This window comes from Hemiscyllium ocellatum, chromosome 30, assembly GCF_020745735.1.
Source record: "Hemiscyllium ocellatum isolate sHemOce1 chromosome 30, sHemOce1.pat.X.cur, whole genome shotgun sequence".
NCBI classification, from domain to species: domain Eukaryota; kingdom Metazoa; phylum Chordata; class Chondrichthyes; order Orectolobiformes; family Hemiscylliidae; genus Hemiscyllium; species Hemiscyllium ocellatum.
In genome coordinates this window covers 34264638-34278243 of record NC_083430.1, presented here as the reverse complement: position 1 = coordinate 34278243, position 13606 = coordinate 34264638, and positions in this window count along the sequence as shown.

The following is a 13606-nucleotide window of genomic DNA, read 5'->3' as shown; positions in this document are numbered from 1 at the left end:
CGAGTTGAGCTGATGGGCCTGTTTCCGTGCTGTGTAACTCTAAAGACATATGACTTATGAATTATTTTTAATTAGAAACCAAGCACTTGTATACATATATTGTATGCATTCTTCCCTTTGCACAAAGATTTTTAATTGTAGAAATAATAACAAGTTGCATTGTAGCAACTTAAATATAAGCGATTCCAAGGTATTTTACAAGGCATCATAAAATTTGACACAGTGAACCACAGAGATTCATTGTTTCAACGTGCCTGGCTAACGATGTTAAATATTTTCTGGCCTTTGACGGGAAAATTAGGAACTAAAAGCCATTCACTTACAAAATCACAATTATAAAACTCCAGTTTGTGGCTCAAACCATTCTGAGCGAATGCATTATAGGAACTGAATTCTGTAGGTATTTTTATGCAGTCGCTGCAAACAAAATCTTCTTGAAGGAATGTAAGCAGATTCATTGTTTTTTCCCCTTTCTTGTCGATCTGTTTCTGTTTTTGTTGAGAAAACTATGGAATTGTTGCCCTGAGTTTATTCTCAGCTCCAAAAATAAAATAATGAATGCATCTCATTCAAATAGAGGGGAAGATAGAAGACAATGTTTATATTTCTCTTTTCAATTACAAAAGTAAATGATTGAAGTTCAACAGCTGCAACAAATGTCAATAAGGATTTTATTGGTTAATATTTTATGTGCTGTATATTTGCCTGAGGTAATCGCTGTAAAGTGAGTTAAGATATTCCTTAATGTATGTATTTCCGACATTATAATATGCATTGATTAAAGAGCTAGTCACATTTTTCTCCAGCTACATTTTATCCCTTTCCATCACCAGATCTTACCAGAAGTATGGCTGGCTTGCTTTTGTGTTGTTGTAGTCTTGCAGTTATATAGCGTCTGTGACACAGTAAAATACCCAGTCATTTCACAGGAACATTATCAAACACGATTCGCTGCCAAGCTACAAAAGGAGACATCAGGACAGGTGACCAGAACCTTTATAGAAGAGACAGGTCTGAATTCGCTTCTTGAGAGAGACGTGTGGAGAGTTTTTTTGAAGGAATTGTTTCCAGCCCAGCCAGTTAAAGTATGGCTGCCAACGAAGAAATGCTGACAGCTAATGATGTGCAGGAGGCCAGAATTGAGGGAGCGGAGAGAACCCAGAGAGGTGTGGGGCAGAAGGTTACAGACATCATGGAGGAATTTGCACGCAAGGATGTGAATTTTACAGTCTAAAATAGCAGCTATTTTCAAGTACCTTTTAAACGACAGTAAAAGATAACTGAATAAAAATACTTAAAACTTTGGTCAGAGTCTGTGTGCTCTTTTAAACATGAGTGTTTGGGGTTCGGGGAGGTGGGGATGGACGTGCTGGTGGGCGACGATGTGGAAATATAGATATTGATATGAGTCACATATTTTACATCTTCCTGATTATGGTTTCCATGAAAAACAATGGGGGGAAAAGAGAAATGCAAAGTAGGTGACTAATTGACCATCACTCAGAATCAAAGTTATCCAGCCGGGCTTAAGGTTCCTCAAGGACTCACCTAGTTTCACATCAGAAACGCGAATGGAGTTCTGATGGCCTCCAGTCAGAGATCAGCAACAAGTCGTGAAAAGCTCTAAGGAAACTTCTGCCACCAATCACCCGGCTCCCACTGCTCTCAAACGGTCGTGGTTTGAGGGGCTTGGCGTATGCTGCTGTTAAGCTTTGAGCCTTATATTCCACAACTTTCTTCTTTATGCCCTGGGCCCTCCTGTTGCCATTTGGTTTCGCACTTGACGCAAGTCGACTTGCAGCAGAATTGGACAAATTTGGCAGCATCCTGTACAACGTAGAAAAGCTGTACTGTCAGTAAAGGAAACAGCATAGCCCAGGTTTTGGTTATATAACATTGAACAGATTTTTTTCTAAATCATCACTGTTTGACATAAAAGAAAAAGAACATTTTTTTTGCATACCACGTTTCACAGCCAATGAAATACTTCTGAAGTGAGGTCTCTGAGTAATGTTAGAAATGTGACAGTCATTTGGTACTCAGAAAGCACCCGCTGACAGTAATAGCCCAATGACCAGATAATCTGTCCTTTTTAAAATGTTGATTAAGGGATAAATGTTGCCTGGGATATTGAGGAAAACTCCCTTACTCTATCAGTGAATGAAATTGAATTATCTTTATTGTCACGAGTGCAGTGAAAGTTTGCAATGCCACTGCTTTTGGGCCCTCTTAGGTACAAGATGCCGAGGTACAGATACTTAAGTATTTGGTACAAAATTCAATAAATAATAAGTAAAAGTCCAGCATAAGAATAAAAAAAGGAAAAAAGTACTTGAACTATTGTTTTTTTCACCCAAGTAAGTGCCAGCACATAGCCTCCATTTCACAAGGGCCGCACCTCCCCACGGCGGCCTCCGGTTCAAGACTTGCCTCTGAGACCCACTTTCCATGCCGGCCTGGTCTGAGACTCCCCTCCCACACCAGCCTGGTCTGAGACTCACCTCCTACACCGCCTGTTCTGAGATTCGCCTCCCACACCGGCCTGGTCTGAGACTCCCCTCCCACACCGGCCTGGTCTGAGACTCGCCTCCTACACCGCCTGGTCTGAGATTCGCCTCCCACACCGGCCTGGTCTGAGACTCCCCTCCCACACTGGCCTGGTCTGAGACTCCCCTCCCATACCGGCCTGGTCTGAGACTCCCCTCCCACACCGGCCTGGTCTGAAACTCGCCTCCTACACCGCCTGGTCTGAGACTCCCCTTCCACACCGGCCTGGTCTGAAACTCGCCTCCTACACCACCTAGTCTGAGACTCCCCTCCCACACCGGCCTGGTCTGAGACTCCCCTCCCACACCGGCCTGGTCTGAGACTCGCTTCCCATACCGGCCTGGTCTGAGACTCCCCTCCTACACCGCCTTGTCTGAGACTTGCCTCCTACACCGGCCTGGTCTGAGACTCCCCTCCCATACCGGCCTGGTCTGAGACTCCCCTCCCACACCGGCCTGGTCTGAAACTCGCCTCCTACACCGCCTGGTCTGAGACTCCCCTTCCACACCGGCCTGGTCTGAAACTCGCCTCCTACACCACCTAGTCTGAGACTCCCCTCCCACACCGGCCTGGTCTGAGACTCCCCTCCCACACCGGCCTGGTCTGAGACTCGCTTCCCATACCGGCCTGGTCTGAGACTCCCCTCCTACACCGCCTTGTCTGAGACTTGCCTCCTACACCGGCCTGGTCAGAGACTCGCTTCCCACACCGGCCTGGTTTGAGACTCGCTTCCCACACCGGCCTGGTCTGAGATTCCCCTCCCACACCGGACTGGTCTGAGACTCGCTTCCCATACCGGCCTGGTCTGAGACTCGCTTCCCACACCGGCCTGGTCTGAGATTCCCCTCCCACACCGGACTGGTCTGAGACTCGCTTCCCATACCGGACTGGTCTGAGACTCGCTTCCCATACCGGCCTGGTCAGAGACTCACCTCCCACACCGGCCTAGTCTGAGACTCGCCTCCCACACTGGCTTGGTCTGGCGCTCGCCTCCCACACTGGCCTGGTCTGGCGCTCGCCTCCCACCCTGGCCTAGTCTGGCACTCGCCTCCCACCCTGGCCTAGTCTGGGACTCGCCTCCCAGACTGGCCTGGTCTGGCACTCACCCTCCACACTGGCTTGGTCTGAGACTCGCCTCCCACGCTGGCCTGGTTTAGGATTTGCCTCTGGGTCTCTCCTTCCACATTGGCCTGGTCTGAGACTTGCCTCTGACACTAGCCTCCTGCACTGGCCTGGCCTGGCCTGGGACTCAACCCTGCGCTGGCCTGGCCTGGCCTGGGACTCGCCTCTCACGCTGGTCTGGCCTGGGACTCGCCTCTGACACTCACTTCCCGCGTTGGCCTGGTCTGACACTAGCTCCCATGCTGGCCTGGGACTCTCCTCCCACGCTGGCCTGGTCTGTCACTCGCCTCCCGTACTGGCCTGGTCTGGGACTCGCCTCTGACACTCGGCTCTCACGCTGGTCTGCTCTGGGACCCATCTCTGGAACTCACCTCCCGCATCATTCTGGTCTGGGGCTTGCCTCTGGGACTCACCTCCCGCATTTGCCTTATCTGGCATTTGACTCCCAGATCAGCTTGGTCTGGGATCCGCCTTTGGCGCTCACCTCCTGCGCAGGCCTGTTCTGGAACTTGCCTCTGGGACTCATTTCCCATGCAGGCCTGGTCTGGGACTCGCCTCCCGCATTGGCCTGGGCTGGGACTTGCCTCCCATACTGGCCTGGTCTAGGGCCTGCCCCTGGGACTCACTTCCTACGCCAGCCTGGTCTGGGTCTTGCCTCTGGGACTCACCTCCCGTGCTGGCCTGGTCTAACACTAGCCTCCTGCGCTGGCCTGATATGGGACTTGCCACTAGGACTCACCTCCCACGCGGACCTGGTCTGGAACATGCCTCTGGGACTCACGTTCTGCACTGGCCAGGTCCGGGACTCACCTCTTACACTCACCTCCAACACTGGCCTGGTCTGGGACTCGCCTCCCATATCGGCCTGGTCTGGGGCTTACCTCTGCGACTGACCTCCCGCACCGGCCTGGTCTGAAACTTGCCTCAGGGTCTCGCCTCTCATGTCGGCCTGGTCTAGAACTTGCATCTGAGACTCACATCCCGCAGCGGCCTGGTCTAGGTTCTTGCCTCAGGGACTCACCTCTCATGTCAGTTTGGTCTGGCAGCCACCTCTCACATCCCACACCAGCCTGGTCTGGATCTTGCCTCCCATGCCGGCCTCCAGTCCAGGAGTCGCCTCCTCCATTCCCCTCCAAATAAGATTATCATTAAAAGTTTGAGAAAAAAACAAATTCCAGAAAATAGAGAAAAAAGAAAAAAAGAATAGGTGGAGCAGAGGAGCTGGAGTTCCTACTCTTTATGCCATGGGATCTTTTTACATCTACTTGAGAATAGGGACAAACACTCAGTTTAACATCCATCTAAAAGAGAGCATTTCCAACAGTTAATCATTATCTTCATATTGCAGCATGTCAGAAATTTTATGTTTCATTCTCATTCAAGTTCTGGAATCAGACTCAGATTCCCTGCCAAACCAGGAGTGGGAGTATTACCAATTGAGAAGTACTGGAAATATGCAGCAAGTCAGACAGCAGATGTAGAGAGGAACAGAGTTAATATTTCAGATTTGTGACCTTTCAGTAGAACTGAGGAGTATTAGAATTGTTGTAGGTTTGAACCAAATGAAGGGTATATGTGAGATGGAAGAAAAGAAAGGCCAGTAGTAGAATGAAGGCCAGGCCAATGAAATAGTGTTACAACATAGAGACAGCCTAATCAAATTAACCTTCCTACCTCTACAGTCATAGCACAGTAACATTAAAATCTTTAAAGACCTTCAAAATGGACTCCAACTATCTTTAACCAGATTTTTTGAATAACCAATCCCAGACTTCATAAATATCAATTCCAGTTGCTGGGTTTGTAGCTTAAACAAAAGGTTAGGGACGGGCAATAAATGCTGGCCAGCCAGCAACACCCACATCCCACAAATGAATATTAAAAAGTAACAAATGATTAACAATAAAGTAACTTTCGCAGCATAAAACTAAACATCGAAGTAATCTAATAATTGTCTATGATTTGAACATAACAACCTTTTTGTTCAACCCTACTTGTACAAAAGACAAACAAACACAATTAAGGGATAAATTAATAAAAACAAAGCTGGTCCAATTATTTAAGAGGGTTTGTGATGTGTGTCCAGAGACATATGTGGTTGTTCCTTGGTTGAACTTCTGAAAACATTGATCAGTAGGACCTTTTCAAGTTCACTGAAAAAAAGAAACTCAATAATATTTATAATTTAATTTCTATTCTCTGAACCTCCTATAGTTTATAATGGGAGGTTAGGGAGGGAGTGCGCAAATCTTCATGTTGTAGCATCAACAGCCAAATGCTTTCTCTCAGAAATAGTCCAAAGCGAGGTCACATTCTGGTCTTTTCCTGCCAGACTGTATATCTTCCTATGAAGCCATGTTATTATTCAAACATCTGCCATCTGTTTGAGCACAAAACCTCTCTGCATCTATTGGGCTCATTGTGCACAACCAACTTGCAATTATCTTTCAGGCCTGATCTCACAAACAGGTTGATTAGAAAAAAAAGAAGGATAAAGAAATTAAATATTCTTCTTGAACTTCTATCTCCTCAGTACTTAAAATCAGATTTCTATCTGTCATTATTCATTCACCAAGTGTCACACTTTGATGAAACTTCAACTGAAGTAATTCAATGAGCTCAAGTGGGGCATGTTGCTCTTGACCATCTGATTATTTGTATTTTCTCACAAACCTTACTGATTGCAATTTGTAAAACCTTAGTAAAACCTATCGAATACAGTCTTAAGTTTCTATCTTTCTGCTAATACAAACATTGGTAAATATACATATTAATTATGAGCAGGAGTAAACAATTTGGCCTATTGAACTACTCTGGCATTCAATTAGATAATAGCTGATCTAATGACTTCACATTCCTGCTTATCCATGATAACCTTTCATTCCTTGCTTATCAAGAATCTAACTAGCTCTGCTCAAAAGCAGTTCAAAAACTCTTCCACTGACTTTGAGGAAGAAAGTTCCAAACATTCTGAACCATTTGTGAGGAATTTGTTCATATTTTCTTTGTCTTAAATGGGTTATCTAGTGATGCCATTAATGAGGATTATTTTCTCCAAGGTATCCAACTGCATTCTAGTCAGCCCATCTCTGAAGTTAAAACTTCCTTGCAATATTATTTCTAGTGTCACATTGTGATTTGTTTTCATTACCTCAATGTCTTTTAATTGCCCAGTGTAGCAATGATGCTGCTGTACTAGAATACTATCTTTGTTGGGGCCTCTGTACATGAATCCCACTATCATAATCTTAATGAATGATTATATACTTAAAGGCCTTACTGACTGCCACCTGTGGCTTTAATAAACAAATCCCAATCTCTTACATCTTAAACAAATGAATCCCACCTTCAGTGGCTGTTTAGGATGAACCCCATTCCTTTAAAAGTTTGTTCTTTATGACTCTCAATGATAATTAACATGGTTTTTACAACTTTTTTCCCCTAGAGGAGTCCTGCAATGTGCAGTTATAAATGCTTCCAACCTCGACTAGTGTAGGCTCAGATTTCTGAATTGCCCCTTTATCGCTTCAATTCTGGTTTTGCAATTGTCCCTGGTCCATGGCTTTGTTTTAAACTGCTGCTCTATCCCTTGGTTTCCCCTACTATAGTCATGTCTCATGCTGCTTACTTCCTGCTCATTCTCGACTGGAAGTACTTTTCTTACTTCCAGCTTCTCCTGCATCTGAACCACATAATTTTTTAAAGTTTTCCACTGGCTATCAGGGATCTCTACTTTTTTTGACTTTCCAGGTAAACCTCAACTCAAGACTGCTTCTACAGACCATCAGCACCTGGTGCAATCTGTAACCACCTAGTTAGTGACTCGTGTTCCAGCTCAATGCAGTTTCAAATTCACTCTTGCTGCAGTGCTTTACTTTACTAGGTCTGAAACGTTTATTACCATCAACTTTAATTTCTACCTTGTTGAATCTTGTCACAATATTCTCTTCTGTAGGGTTTATAAATATTCAATACAGTACTTCTGGTTGCTGACTATCCACATGTACAATGTTCTTAAAACTATGTCTGAAAAAATCCTCAGACCTGCACCATCGCCACTGTTTTAGGAAGCAGCTTATTGAAATTGCATTGCTTGTCATTGGATTGTAAGATGAATCCATACCACTGTTTACCATGTCCCATGAGCTATTTGGTAAGTTTGCAGCCACCATCCTCTTTTGGGGTGGGGATCTATAGGGCCTGCTCAGTCCAGTGTGGTAGAGGAAAACCACTTAGTCCAACAAGAAAAAACTCATAAACAAAATATAACTTATTACATGATAACAAATATATACAAGTTACATTAATATGATAGACGTCTCTACAGAGAGAATGAGGAAGACTTAGATAGTATTGTTATGAAGTTGTAGACACATATTGTAATTTAAGGGAACTGACATTTCTGGCTGGCACAAAGTATAACGGTGGGTGAAACAAATAGCTGGAGCTGTGTTGCTATGATACAAAATCAAATTCAAATTTGGCCAGTTCAAATTATGCCCCAGATACCAAAATCCAGTCCAATTTGAATTTAGTATTTTGACAACATCAAACCAATAAAATGATCAGATGTTTCAGGGTATTAAATCGGACATTTTGTACAGTTGGAGGAAGAACCACCAAGAAACCTAAGTATGGACTGCTAGCCAAATAGCTCTCTGAAAGATACCTGTTCATATGAAAGACCTGTGAAGCAGAACACTGAAGAAGAGATGACAAAGGAAAATCTGCTGAGGAAGACACAAAAAGATTTGACAGCTGGCTGGTGTTGAAATTTCAATTTTTTCTGTAAATCTTAATCAGAGTTTTTAATCGGACCAGTATTTTAGCATAGGGAGGTAAAAGATAGGTTCAAGAGAAAGGAGTTGTAAATAGTTGTTGGTTTTAATATCTCTGTTGGACTTAAAGAATAAGTTTGTTAATTTTTACTTTACAGAGTGAGCTCTGGGACAGTTCTTTGCATCTCAAAATTTAATAGATTATGGTGTGATCTGAGCTTCTCCGTGTGTCAGGTTTAAATTAACAGAAGGATTTACCCCATGTTGGAACAGTTTCCATACAATCCCTACACTGCTGAAGCAGACCACTGGGCCCATCAAGTCCACACCAACTCTCCAAAGAGCATTCCACCCCTAAACTATCCCTGTAACCCCACATTTTCCATGGCTAATACACCCAACCAACATATCCCTGGGCAATTTAGCATGGCCAATTCACCTAACCTGCACATCATTGGATCTTAGTAAGTCTCACTCCTTCAAGATCCTGAGCAGTTCTCAGAGTCAATCATCATCATAGTTGGTGGTGCTTGAGGCACTCAACAGAAAACCTTTCAAGGCCCCAAACCATTATCCATAAATGTCATTGGGCTCCATTTCCTTCAGACAGAGTATGTGCTGGCAGGGATTCCACTGTGACCATTTACACTCCCACCACAGCTGCCATATGAATCTTCATTTGTTCTGTCATCTCCCCTTTTTGCCTTGGGTGATCTCCCTTTTTGTCATTTAATTTTTCCTGCCTTCCATTCTCAAATCAACCTCAGACTATTCTGTCCTTTTTTCGGATTAATAAGAATTAATAGCTCTTACACCTTTACCATATTCCGGTTCTGAAGGGTCATTGACTTGTAAGGTTAACGTGTTTTTTTACCTCCAAAAACAATGCCTGATCTTCTTAGGTCTTTCAGCTTTGCCTAGTTTTCATTGCAAAGTTGTCTCATACGAGACATTAAAACGCTCCTTGCCTTTTATTTTCCAGTAGATGAAATGTTGCTAATAAAATGTTTTAAATAATGCAGCATCACCATCTGCAGGTCTGCAATGGTACTACATGAAAAAAATGGAAAATTAAGAACAGATTTTTTTTCTCTCAAAACTGAATGAAGAGGAGTCTGTGGACCCGAAACATGAACTTTCCTTCTCTCTCCACAGATGCTGCAAAACCTGCTGAGTTTCTCCGGCAATTTCTGTTTTGTTTCAGATTTGCAACATCCACAGTTCTTGAAAATAAAGAGTTAAGTGAAAAGGTATAAATATCGTTAATCTATTCATTCTATAGATAATTTGCATGGTCAGAGATCTAAGAATGATTGAGAACAGAAAGTCATTTGCCCATTGTGTCTGTGGCAACTTTTTAAGAGGAGCAGTACTACTTAGCCATGTAATTGATCCAACAGTTACGACTGTGCTCGTAACTGGGGTGTGGGGGGTGGGGGGTGGCAACACAAGTCGCAGGATGGTCACCGAGCTTGGACATAGAGACAGTGATGGACAGTTCAGCCCGCAGAGTCAGATTCCTCAGCCACCATTCCTTTCACCGTGCTCATCCCACCGCCTAGGGAGGCATCTGTCTTGGAGCCAGAACAGACAGCAGAAATTCTAAGGGTAAAAAGACCCTCTTGGGAGTTATCTACAGCCCCCCGAACAGTAGTCTGGATGTCGGATGTAAGTTGAATCAGGAGCTGAAATTAGCCTGTCGCAAAGTTGTTACTACAGTTGTTATGGGAGATTTCAACATGCAGATAGACTGGGAGAATCAGAATGATATTGGACTTCAAGAAAGAGACTTTGTGGAGTGCCTCTGAGATGGATTCTCAGAGCCTACCAGGGAGAAGGCAATTCTGGATTTGCTATTGTGCAACGAACCAGAATTGATCAGGAACCTTGAAGTGAAGGAGCCATTGGGAAGTCATGACCATAATAAGCTTCAATCTGCAATTTGAGAGGGAACAATCGGAAGTGACAATATTTCAGTTGAATAAAGGGAATTATGGAGCTATAAGGGAGGGGCTGGCCAAAGTTCAATGGTGCAATACCTTAGCAGGGATGACAGTGAAGGAACAATGGCAGATATTTCTGTGTATAATGCAGAAGATGCAGGATCATTTCATTCCAAAAAGGAAGACAGATCCTAGGAGGAGGCATGAGTGGCCGTGGTTGACGAGGGAATTTAAGAAACATATAAAGTTAAAAGAGAAAAAGTATAACATAGCAAAGATAAATGGGAAAACAGAGAACTGGGGAGCTTTTAAAGAAGAGGATTACTAAGAAGGAAATATGCAGAGAAAAAAATGAGGTACGAAGGTAAACTGGCCAAAAATATAAAGGAGGATAGTAAAAGCTTTTTTAGGTATGTGAAAGGCAAAAAAAAGGTTAAGACTACAGTTGAGCCCTTGAAGACAGAAACAGGGGAATGTATTATGGGGAACAAAGAGATGGCAGAAGAATTGAATTGGTACTTCAGATCTGTGTTCACTGGGGAAGACACAAGCAATCTCCCTGAGGTAACAGTGGCTGAAGGACCTGAACTTAAGAGAATTTATATTTGCCAGGAATTGGTGTTGGAGAGACTGTTAAGTCTGAAGGTTGATAAGTTCCCAGGGCCTGAAGATCTACATCCCAGGGTACTGAAGGAGGTGGCTCGAGAAATCATGGATGCATTGGTGATTATTTTCCAGAGTTCGATAGATTCGGGATCAGTTCCTGCGGATTGGAGGGTGGCTAATGTTGTACCACTTTTAAGAAAGGTGGGAGAGAGAAAGCAGGAAATTATAGACCAGTTAGTCTGACCTCAATGGTGGGAAAGATGCTGGAGTCTATTATAAAGGATGAAATTATGACACATCTGGATAGTAGTAATAGGATAGGTCAGAGTCAGCATGGATTTATGAAGGGGAAATTATGCTTGACTAATCTGGAATTTTTTGAGCATGTAACTCTGAAGATGGACGGGGAGATCCAGTAGATGTAGTGTACCTGGACTTTCAGAAAGCTTTTGATAAAGTCCCACATAGGAGGTTAGTGAGCAAAATTAGGATGCATGGTATTGGGGGCAAAGTACTAACTTGAAAGTTGATTGGCTGACAGGAAACAAAGACTAGTGATAAGCGGCTCCATTTTGGAATGGCAGGCAGTGGCCAGTGGGGTACCGCAGGGATCAGTGCTGGAGCCGCAGCTTTTTTACAATATATATTAATGAAATAGAAGATGGTATTAGTAATAACATTAGCAAATTTGCTGATGGTATTAAGCTGGGTGGCAGGGTGAACTGTGAGGAGGATGTTAGGAGATTACAGGGTGACCTGGACAGATTAGGTGAGTGGTCAGATGCAGTTTAATGTGGATAAATGTATGGTTATCCACATTGGTGGCAAGAACAGGAAGACAGATTACTACCTAAATGGAATCAATTTAGGTAAAGGGGCAGTACAAAGAGATCTGGGTGTTCTTGTACACCAGTCAAAGAAGGTAAGCATGGAGGTACAGCAGGTAGTGAAGAAGGCTAATAGCATGCTGGCCTTCATAACAAGAGGGATTGGGTATAGAAGCAAAGAGGTGCTTCTGCAGCTGTACAGGGCCGTGGTGAGACCACACCTGGAGTACTGTGTGCAGTTCTAGTCTCCAAATTTGAGGAAGGACATTCTGGCTATTGAAGGAGTGCAGCGTAGGTTCACAAGGTCAATTCCTGGATTGGTGGGATTACCTTACGCTGAAAGACTGGAGCAACTGGGCTTGCATACCCTTGAGTTTAGAAGACTGAGGGGGGATCTGATTGAGACATATAAGATTATTAAAGGATTGGACACTCTGAAGGCAAGAACATGTTTCCGCTGATGGGTGAGTGCCGAACCAGAGGGCTCAGCTTAAAAATATGGGGTAGACCATTTAGGACAGAGATGAGGAGAAACTTCTTCACCCAGAGAGTGGTGGCTGTGTGGAATGCTCTGCCCCAGAGGGCAGTGGACGCCTAGTCTCTGGATTCATTTAAGAAAGAGTTGGATAGGGCTCTCAAGGATAATGGAATCAAGGGTTATGGAGATAAGGCAGGAACAGGATACTGATTAAGGATGACCAGCCATGATCATATTGAATGGTGGTGCAGGCTCGAAGGGCAGAATGGTCTACTGTCCCCATGTGTGTCTACCCATAGTGCCTCCTGCAGTGATCACTGTAAATCTGGCCTTGACCGTGCTGATCTCACCATTACTGCTGCAGTTATTTGGAAAGAAAATTGAAGCATGAATGGCCATTTACCCCTTTCAGCCTCTTCTACCATGCAATATGATTACGGCTGATCATCCAACAAGTAACCTGCTTTCTCCCCATACCGTATGATCCCTTCAGCGTGAAGAAATATATCAAACCCCTTCAAGAAAATGTTCAATGTTTAGCATCAACTTCTTTTTGTGACAGAATTGCAGAGGCTCTGGCTCAAGCTGACATATTAGAGGTGTTTCCTACTCCACATTGTTCTTTAGTAACCTCTAATAACAAGTGATTGCATGGGATGCAAATCCACTCCTCATTCCAACCATACTCAATATCTCATCACAGTATGAGCAACAGCTAGTGCTGCCCCACATCATCTCGGGCCAGACTCAGCAACCTTTTTTCACTCAAAAAGCCTTTCTTTTCAAAACGAATATGTTGAAAATAAAACTATTGGCTGCCACAACATAAAAATTCAGTATATCTAATCTAAAGATGTAGAATTTCCAAGTGTTTCTGATATAACTCATATTTCGCTTCTATAAATACAATACATATTGATTTTCTTCTGTTAATACAGAAATTCAATACCTAAACATATCTAACTTGGAATTTCTATTTATCTCATCTCAATTATATGCACATTTAGGTGTGGTGTATCAATTTTGTATAAAGTATGCATAAGCATGTTGAAAAATGTAAAAAGGATGGACCTTATTAAATAGAAAAATAGCACTTTTAACCTCGAACGTAAAGTAAATTTAAAAATCATTTAAAAATGTCTTTTGTCACGATTTTAATACAGATCTTGCACTTTTTTCTTAATTATTGATTTCTTTTTCCATGACAAAGCTTTTGCCAATCAACAGACATGCTAAACAATAAGCACCTTTTCTCGTGTCATAAATTATGGTGATCCATTTGAAATTTGTCATTCTTGCATTTGT